Source organism: Lethenteron reissneri, unplaced genomic scaffold (genome assembly GCF_015708825.2).
Source record: "Lethenteron reissneri isolate LAM-NWPU_2019-01 unplaced genomic scaffold, ASM1570882v1 scaffold_216, whole genome shotgun sequence".
Taxonomy (NCBI): domain Eukaryota; kingdom Metazoa; phylum Chordata; class Hyperoartia; order Petromyzontiformes; family Petromyzontidae; genus Lethenteron; species Lethenteron reissneri.
In genome coordinates, this window is record NW_026891738.1 from 1,502,771 (window position 1) to 1,511,008 (window position 8,238).

Below are 8,238 nucleotides of genomic sequence, written 5' to 3' on the forward strand. Positions count from 1 at the left end.
AGCGTCACATGTCCTCGGGCCCTCATTTCCAGGGCCCCCTTAATTTCCCTGAGCCGGCACGTCTCCTCTGTCCCTCTGCGACGGGTCCTGCCAAGCAGGGCCTGATTCCCCGCCACGTCTCCATTGGCTCCCTCCAGAGGTACGTGAGCCCTCTTGTAGTATTCGGAGATGCGGTCAGGCGTATACAGCATAGGGACGCTATTTATGTCTCTACAATACCATCAGAAAGCCTGGGCTCTGGGTTGTTCTTAGTTATTTTGGAGTCGCTGACCCTCTGCTCATTAAGGACCTTCATGATAGTGAGCAAGCCCGGGTAAAACTACGTGACATTATTTTAACATCTATTTCGACCAAGTAGTTCATGAAGCCTTCAATGGCTGTCTTGGAGGAGTTTCCATCTGGTACAGATACAATGGAAAGCTGATCGATGCCTGGGTGCAGTCAATGGATGACTCCCTATTGGTCAACCATGTTATGCATGCCGATGATCTGGTAATTGCTGCTCACTCAGATGAGGAGTTGGAGGCGATGCTGCTAAACCTGGAGCATGCCACTAAGAGGTGGGGCCTTACCATCAGCCCCACCAAAACTAAGCACCTGCCTGGGTATGTTGAACCATCAGACACTCCACCATCACAACTACGAATTGGTGATGGGGAGGTTGTGGAAGAGATTGGAGAGCTTCCAATACGTGGGCAGTGTGCTCATGCCCGGCACTGGTTTAGAAGCAGAGGTCTCACTCCGAATCAGTCGAGCGGCATTATCTTTTCATCGGTTACGTGACCCTATGTGGAAGCTGCTTGGTCTGTCACTCCACACGTAACTTCTGGCCTGCTCCAAGCTTGTAAAACGTGGACTCCTCTACTGTATCCTCTTCGCGATTGAGAAAATTTCAGGCTGGCGTGCATACGATTAATCCTGGGTTTAACCAGACTGGATTGTGTGAGGAGCTCGCAAATCCAAGAACGATTTGGACACATTCCCATCAATGAGCTCCTCTGGCAGGCAAGGTTGTGGTAGCTGGGTCATGTACCCCGAAGCCAGGCCACTGCTTCCCAAGCAGCTTTTGTTTGGCCATATAGAGGGGGCTTAATGTGCACGACCCGGGCTAGAGAAGAGATGGACTGATGCAGTACTGGAGGATGTGGAGCTTAGTGGTCTTGCCAAAAAACTGGAATGAATGGTGTCAAGGTCGGCCTCTGTTGAGGAGGCTCATGAAGGATGCTACGAGGCAGTTGGAGGCAGTCGCTCTCAGGCAAAAACGTAGGGCAAAGGAGCGATGCTCACAACAACGAGCAGAGCGCCAGGCAGCTAAAATCAGCAAGTTGCCTCAGAAGGGGGTACGAGTGGTTCATATGCCAGTCAGTCAATCCATGGCACTGGCTGGGTCTGTATTATGACCTCCTGTCAGCGAGCCTTCGATACTTCACGTGGTCTCAAAGTGCACCTGGCCTGGCACAGGCGCCATGGTAAGATTACCGTCACTGGAGGCGAATTTTAGTTGTTGTTGTGTGAGTGAGGATGTGAGTGGGTGATTGATTGAGTGAGTGGGTGAGTGGGTGGGTGAGTTAGTGAGCGAGTGTGTGAGTGGGTGTATGAGAGAGTGGATGTATGCGTGAGTGGGATAGTGAATGAATGAATGAGTGGTTTGTTGTCCTTCACCCCACACATCCGATTGGCACAGTTGGCTCCGTTTGGTGGAAGAGAAGTTCAACATACACACACTACACTACATTACACACTGTACAACAATACACACTACATACTGCACAATACACTACGCTTCTTTGTACAACACTATACACTAACATCCCACAATAATATACACTACACTGTACACAACACCATACATAACACCAAGCATTACACTATACATTACACGACTATACACTACTATGTACACTAAACTACTATACGCTACACTATACACTACATTAATATTAACCACTATCAACTACACTTCACTATACACTGCAATAGTATACACTACACTATAGTCTACTACAGTGGTCGGGAACCTATGGCTCGCGAGCCATATATGGCTCTTCCAGTGACGGCATATGGCTCCCAGACAATTTTGAGTTGAAAAAAATAATAATAAAAAAATAAAAAATCAGTTTGGAACTGATTTTAAAATACTTGTGATATTGTTTAATACTACGGTGTCATTTTAAAGTAAACAGAAATTAGTTTTGAAGATAAATTTCACGGGTCACGCCTGCATGAAGCTCAACCTCACCACGTATGAACCAGACAACAAGGCCATCAGCAAAACCATATAGCACCAGAAGTCGCATTAAAAGTAAGACATATTTAATTTATTATACGTTAAAAATACTATATGGCTCTCAATAAAATATATTTAGAAATATTTGGGTTTTATGGATCTCCCAGTCAAAAAGTTTCCCGACACCTGGTCTACTATATACACTACAATACCATATACCATACACTCATTAAACTATACCGTTCACTACTATTCACTACACTATACACTATTATACACTACACTATATAACACTATGCACTGCACTATATATTACACCATATACTACACTATACACTACTATACACTACACTATACACTTATATACGCTACACTATACACTACACTAATATACACTACACTATGGCTGTTATCTCCGACTCTCTGAGTTGCATTGCCCTGTTAGGTACCTCTGCATTAACGAGCTGGGGTCTCACGAACATGGCCACCTCTGTTCCCTTAGCCTCCTTGTACCGATTGTTCTGGCTGTGTGATGGGCTTTGTGTCTCACTGGCGCGACCACCGTTGCGGTGGTTCCCTTGCGTGGATTACATATTGTGTTACACATGGACATGACATTAACTTACTAATCCCCCTAATTTTCCTGTCTAATCTCTCCCATCAACATAGTGCTAATCTCCCATTAACACTGCTGTTGTGCGCATATGCGGGGATGATACTCTTATGCGGCGACGGAAGCTCATTCATGCTAATCTCTCTCCCTAATCCCTCTTTTCCTCATCTCCCCCATTAACACAACTGACGTGCTTGCGTCCGGGGATGGAATTCTCTACAGCTCAGACCCCACTTGCTTGCCCATCGCCACATAAATAACCTCTTGTTGTAACTGCTCTCTCGCTGGTTCAGCAGTTCGACTGCTGGATTATTTTTTTCCGCCTGAGGACGACCGCTTGTGTTGCGATCGAAACGTCGTGATTTATTATTTTTTGTTTTATTTTGATACCTACGTGACTTTACTGAAAGAACCAAAGAGTATTACACTATACATTACACTATACACTACACTAGACACTACACTATTAAACACTACACGATGCACTACATTACACACTTCTTTATACTACAATATACACTACACTGTATACTACTATACCCCTACACTACTGTACACTACACACACTACACTATACCACTTAGTAATCTCCACGTCTTTCTCTCTGTGTCCATGTGTCTCAGAGGCCGTGTCCAAGCCCGAGGTCTCCCCCCGTCACCCCGTGGCACGAGGCTCCCTGTCTCTGCGCTGCGTCGTGCACCAGGGTTCCCCTCCCATCTCCTACTCGTGGCTCAGGGGGGAAGCGAGTTCGCGGAGGATCCTCACAGCGACCGGGGTCAACACGGAGACGTGGACCCTGCGCTACGCTCGTCATGGCGACGCGTTCGCCTGTGAGGTCAACAACAACGTGGGCGGGGCAACGACGACGGAGAGGAGCGACGTCGTGATGGTGACGGCAGCTTCGCCCGGTACGGAGACTGCGACCATTCGAGGCTGAGTCGACCTAGAGGGGAGGAGACGCAGGGAGCAGTTAGACATTTTCGGCCCCGTTATTTGTCGTGAGCGGGAGTCGAACTCGGGTCTCTGCCGGGTTCGTGGCGCAGGGCAACGCTAACCACTACTACACTACTCCCCAGCCCCACACACGCCTACACACACATAAACAAAGACTCTAACAGAATGTAGGGGCAAGTGCTGTTGGCGAGTAGCACCGATGAAGGCCGGCACTGTGGCATGTGGTGGGGGTGGGTGGCCAGGACCACGCCTGGCCGCCTTTGTCTCCCCAGTGGCGATGTTTAGACACCGCACCAGACCAATCAGTTTCAAAGGAAATGCATTAATCTTGATTTGAAGCTTTCGTAACTGCAAAAATCCATCCTGCTGGTTCAGCAGTTCCACTGCTGGATTATATTTTTTCCGCCTGAGGACGACCGCTTGTGTTGCGATCGAAACGTCGTGATTTATTTTATTTTATCACCTACGTGACTTTACCGAAAGAATCAAAGAGTAGGAAATGCATCATCATATATTACCGGGGCATTTTTTGTTTGTTTGAATTGATCACCACAGGTACCGCGTGTGGCTAATGCAGTGACACGATTCCTTGCAAAATGTTTCTGTTTCGTGTTTGAACATCTTGACACCACTCTTTCATTGCAAGAAAGGGTGAAACCTATTCTTATACTATGATTACTATCATGTTGTTTGTATTTATAGGAGGTGGTGGCCTGAGTTCTCTGCACTATATCTACTGGTCCCCTCTTCTCATCATCCTGATACTCATCACGATCGCGAGCCTCATCATTGACCAATGCAATAAAGGTGAGGAGTTATGATCGTACAAAGACAAAGATGTCCCCTCCTTGTCACCTGTAACAGGCGGTCGGGGCAAGTGATGTTCGTAGCGAGTAGCAGCAGCGCCTATGAAGGCTTCTTGCAATGTGGCACACACAGAGGAGGCAGGGTGTCCAGCACCATTCCCGGCGATGAGGCAGGGTGGCCAGCACCGTTCCCGGCGATGTTTACACACCGCAATAGGCACTTATTTGAGGCCGAGTCGACCTACGGGAGGCCCAGTACCATTTAAAATTATTATCGTCACTGGTGTTGGCCCTGAGTAGGAATCGAACTCGGGTCGTCAGGTTCGTAGCGCATAGCGCTAACCGCTAGAAAACCCCTCCCACGATACACACACACTGTACACAACTACACCTACACTACACAGACACAACACACACTACACACCTATACACCATATAGCTATAACAACAACAACCGTCACCACGACGCTTGTGCAGGCTAGGTGCACGTTGAGGCTACCACGTGAAGTGTCGAACGCCCGCTGGCAGGTCATGAGGCAGGCCCAGATTCCACGGGTCAACTGAGTGAAATGACTGGCTTATGCACCACCTGTGCCCCCGACTGTGCACACACCACACACACTACATACACAACACATACACTACACTACACATACACTCTACTCAATACACACTACACTATATACACTACATACATACACTACACACCCTACACACACACACACATTACTCAGTACATACACTAAACACACTATACACACTACACACACACCAAACACACTACACACACATCACACACACTACACACACTACACAAACACTCTACTCATTACACAATACACAAACACACTACTCAGTACATACACTACTCATTACACACACTACACACTTCACACACACACACACACTACACAAACACTCTACTCATTACACACACACTACATACACAACACACACACTACACAAACACTCTACTCATTACACACTACACACATTATACACACTTCACACACACACTACACACACTACACACTACGCTGCATACACTACACACATACACTAGACACCCTACACACACACACCACACACATTACACAAACACTCTGTTGTGTCTATACCCTTTTTTTTTATTAAGAACAATTAAAAAAAAACAAATTTTTTTATTATATTTTATGTTATCTATATATCTTTTTTTTTTATTAAACAATGAAAACAACTCACTTCTCCTCACAAGCACACCAGGAATCCATGAAACATGGAGGGCGGTTAAAATGTTGAGAATTCGGTCACAGAGAGGTCATAGACATCCAGATGGACAAAAGATGTATGGACTAGCCTCCCAAGACATCTGGAGATGTACAGATAAGGTGCAGAGTAAATAACGGTTGCAACTCGCGTTTTCTTAACGTTTTCCTTACCGAAAAGTAGAAACTTAACAAAGATAATTAACCAACAAACAATATTTTTTTTTATTATTAGTATATGTTTCCTACCTACACGACCTTCCTAAAAACTAAAGAGTACGAATTCCAGAAAGCTTAAGTGGAAACATAGTTACGCTTAACCTCAGGACATTAAAATATAACTCAGAATAAAACACCAATCTCTGGAGAACTAAACTTGGCGAAGCCCCAAAATAATAATGTGACGAGGATCATTACGAATATTCATTAAACATAGACGAATGATAACCCCGATACTAAGACCGAAGGAACTCATAAAATATAATTCAAGAATAAATGTAACACACAGGACCACATAAATGTATTGCAAACATCTCCTCAGCCACCTTTGTCTTCCAGTGGGGTCTGACAAGCAAAGAGGGAGCAAAAAGGTCGCGAGGAGGGGTCGCGGGGGTGTCTGCTTTTTCTCGCTCTGTTTGCGTTTTGTTGCCCGCTCGCAAGGAATGCGCAAGAGAGAGGGGAGTCACGTTTTGAGTTAGCCACGGGCGCACACAGCGAACGAGCAGTCTGGGTTGAGTCGTGCTCAGTCTCACAACTCGGCTTGCGACGCGGTGTTGCGACGAGGCTCGCAAGAGAGCGGAGGCGCGTCGTGCCTCGAGGAGAGATGGAACGACGAGACATCGTTAAAGTGACAGTCTGAGAGCAGTCTGTCCGAGTCGCGCTCAGTCTCACAACTCGGCTTGCGACGCAGCGTTGCGACGGGGCTCGCAAGAGAGCTGGGGCGGTTGTGCCTCGAGAAGTGATGGAACGAGGAGGGGTCGTTCGAGGAGAGATGGAACGACGAGACATCGTTAAAGTGACAGTCTGAGAGCAGTCTGTCCGAGTCGCGCTCAGTCTCGCAACTCGGCTTGCGACGCAGCGTTGCGACGGGGCTCGCAAGAGAGCGGGGGCAGATCGTGACTCGAGGAGAGATGGAACGAGGAGGGGTCGTTCGAGTCGCAGAAGTCTGAGTTCAACCTGGGTCGGGGCTGGGTTTCAGCCGTGCTCCGGCTGGCGGAGCGTCGTGAGGAAACGAAACACCGATGCCTATAGCCGGTGTCGCTTCTCGCAGAACGAAGTTAAGTGCGAGTGAAGCTGGCAACTGCACGAACAAGGGAAGCACGGAGCAGAGAGAGTGACGAGTGACGACAAGCAATCAACCTGTAAAAGGGCGGAGATCGCCAAGCGTCGACCAAGCGTGCAAAGCAGAGAGCGCGAAGCAGTGGAGAAAGCCTGATCAAACGGCTGGGAGGAAGAGGACAGCGCCATCGAATGCGCCGTGTGTTTGAGGGCAAACCGACCAACGACCAGTGTGAACAGACAGGACGTCACCGGGCGTCACCGAGCGTCGTGCCAACTCGTCATCCAGCAGTGGAGAGAGAGAGCGCAAGAGCAGCACGACTCGGACGTCACCGGGCGTCACCGAGCGTCGTGCCAACTCGTCATCCAGCAGTGGAGAGAGAGAGAGCGCAAGAGCAGCACGACTCGGACGTCACCGGGCGTCACCGAGCGTCGTGCCAACTCGTCATCCAGCAGTGGAGAGAGAGAGAGAGAGCGCAAGAGCAGCACGACTTGGACGTCACCGGGCGTCACCGAGCGTCGTGCCAACTCGCCATCTAGCAGTAGAGGGAGAGAGAGCGCGAGAGCAGCACGACTCGGACGTCACCGGGCGTCACCGAGCGTCGTGCCAACTCGTCATCCAGCAGTGGAGAGAGAGAGAGCGCAAGAGCAGCACGACTCGGACGTCACCGGGCGTCACCGAGCGTCGTGCCAACTCGTCATGTAGCAGTAGAGGGAGAGAGAGCGCGAGAGCAGCACGACTCGGACGTCACCGGGCGTCGCCGAGCGTCGTGACGAGTGCGTCATCCATCAGTGGAGAGAGAGAGAGCGCACAAGCAGAGACACGCAAGAGAGCGGGGGCCACTCCCAACCCAGAGAAAACTTCTGGCCGCTGTTTGTATCCTCCTACACCACACAAGCTAACGACACAATTAATATTACGAGGGGGCAACGCACACACAGCACGCACACGAATAAGACTTTAAAAAAAAAATTGTCTTTGCGTTTCAAAAAGGGTTGCCATTTCGAGGTGGTGCGTTCAATATCAACTGAACGTGCAAAGCAGTTGCTGCCGTCGAGTTACATGAATAAGAAATGTTTTAGTCATTCATTTTCGTTAACTGCATAATTTCGCCA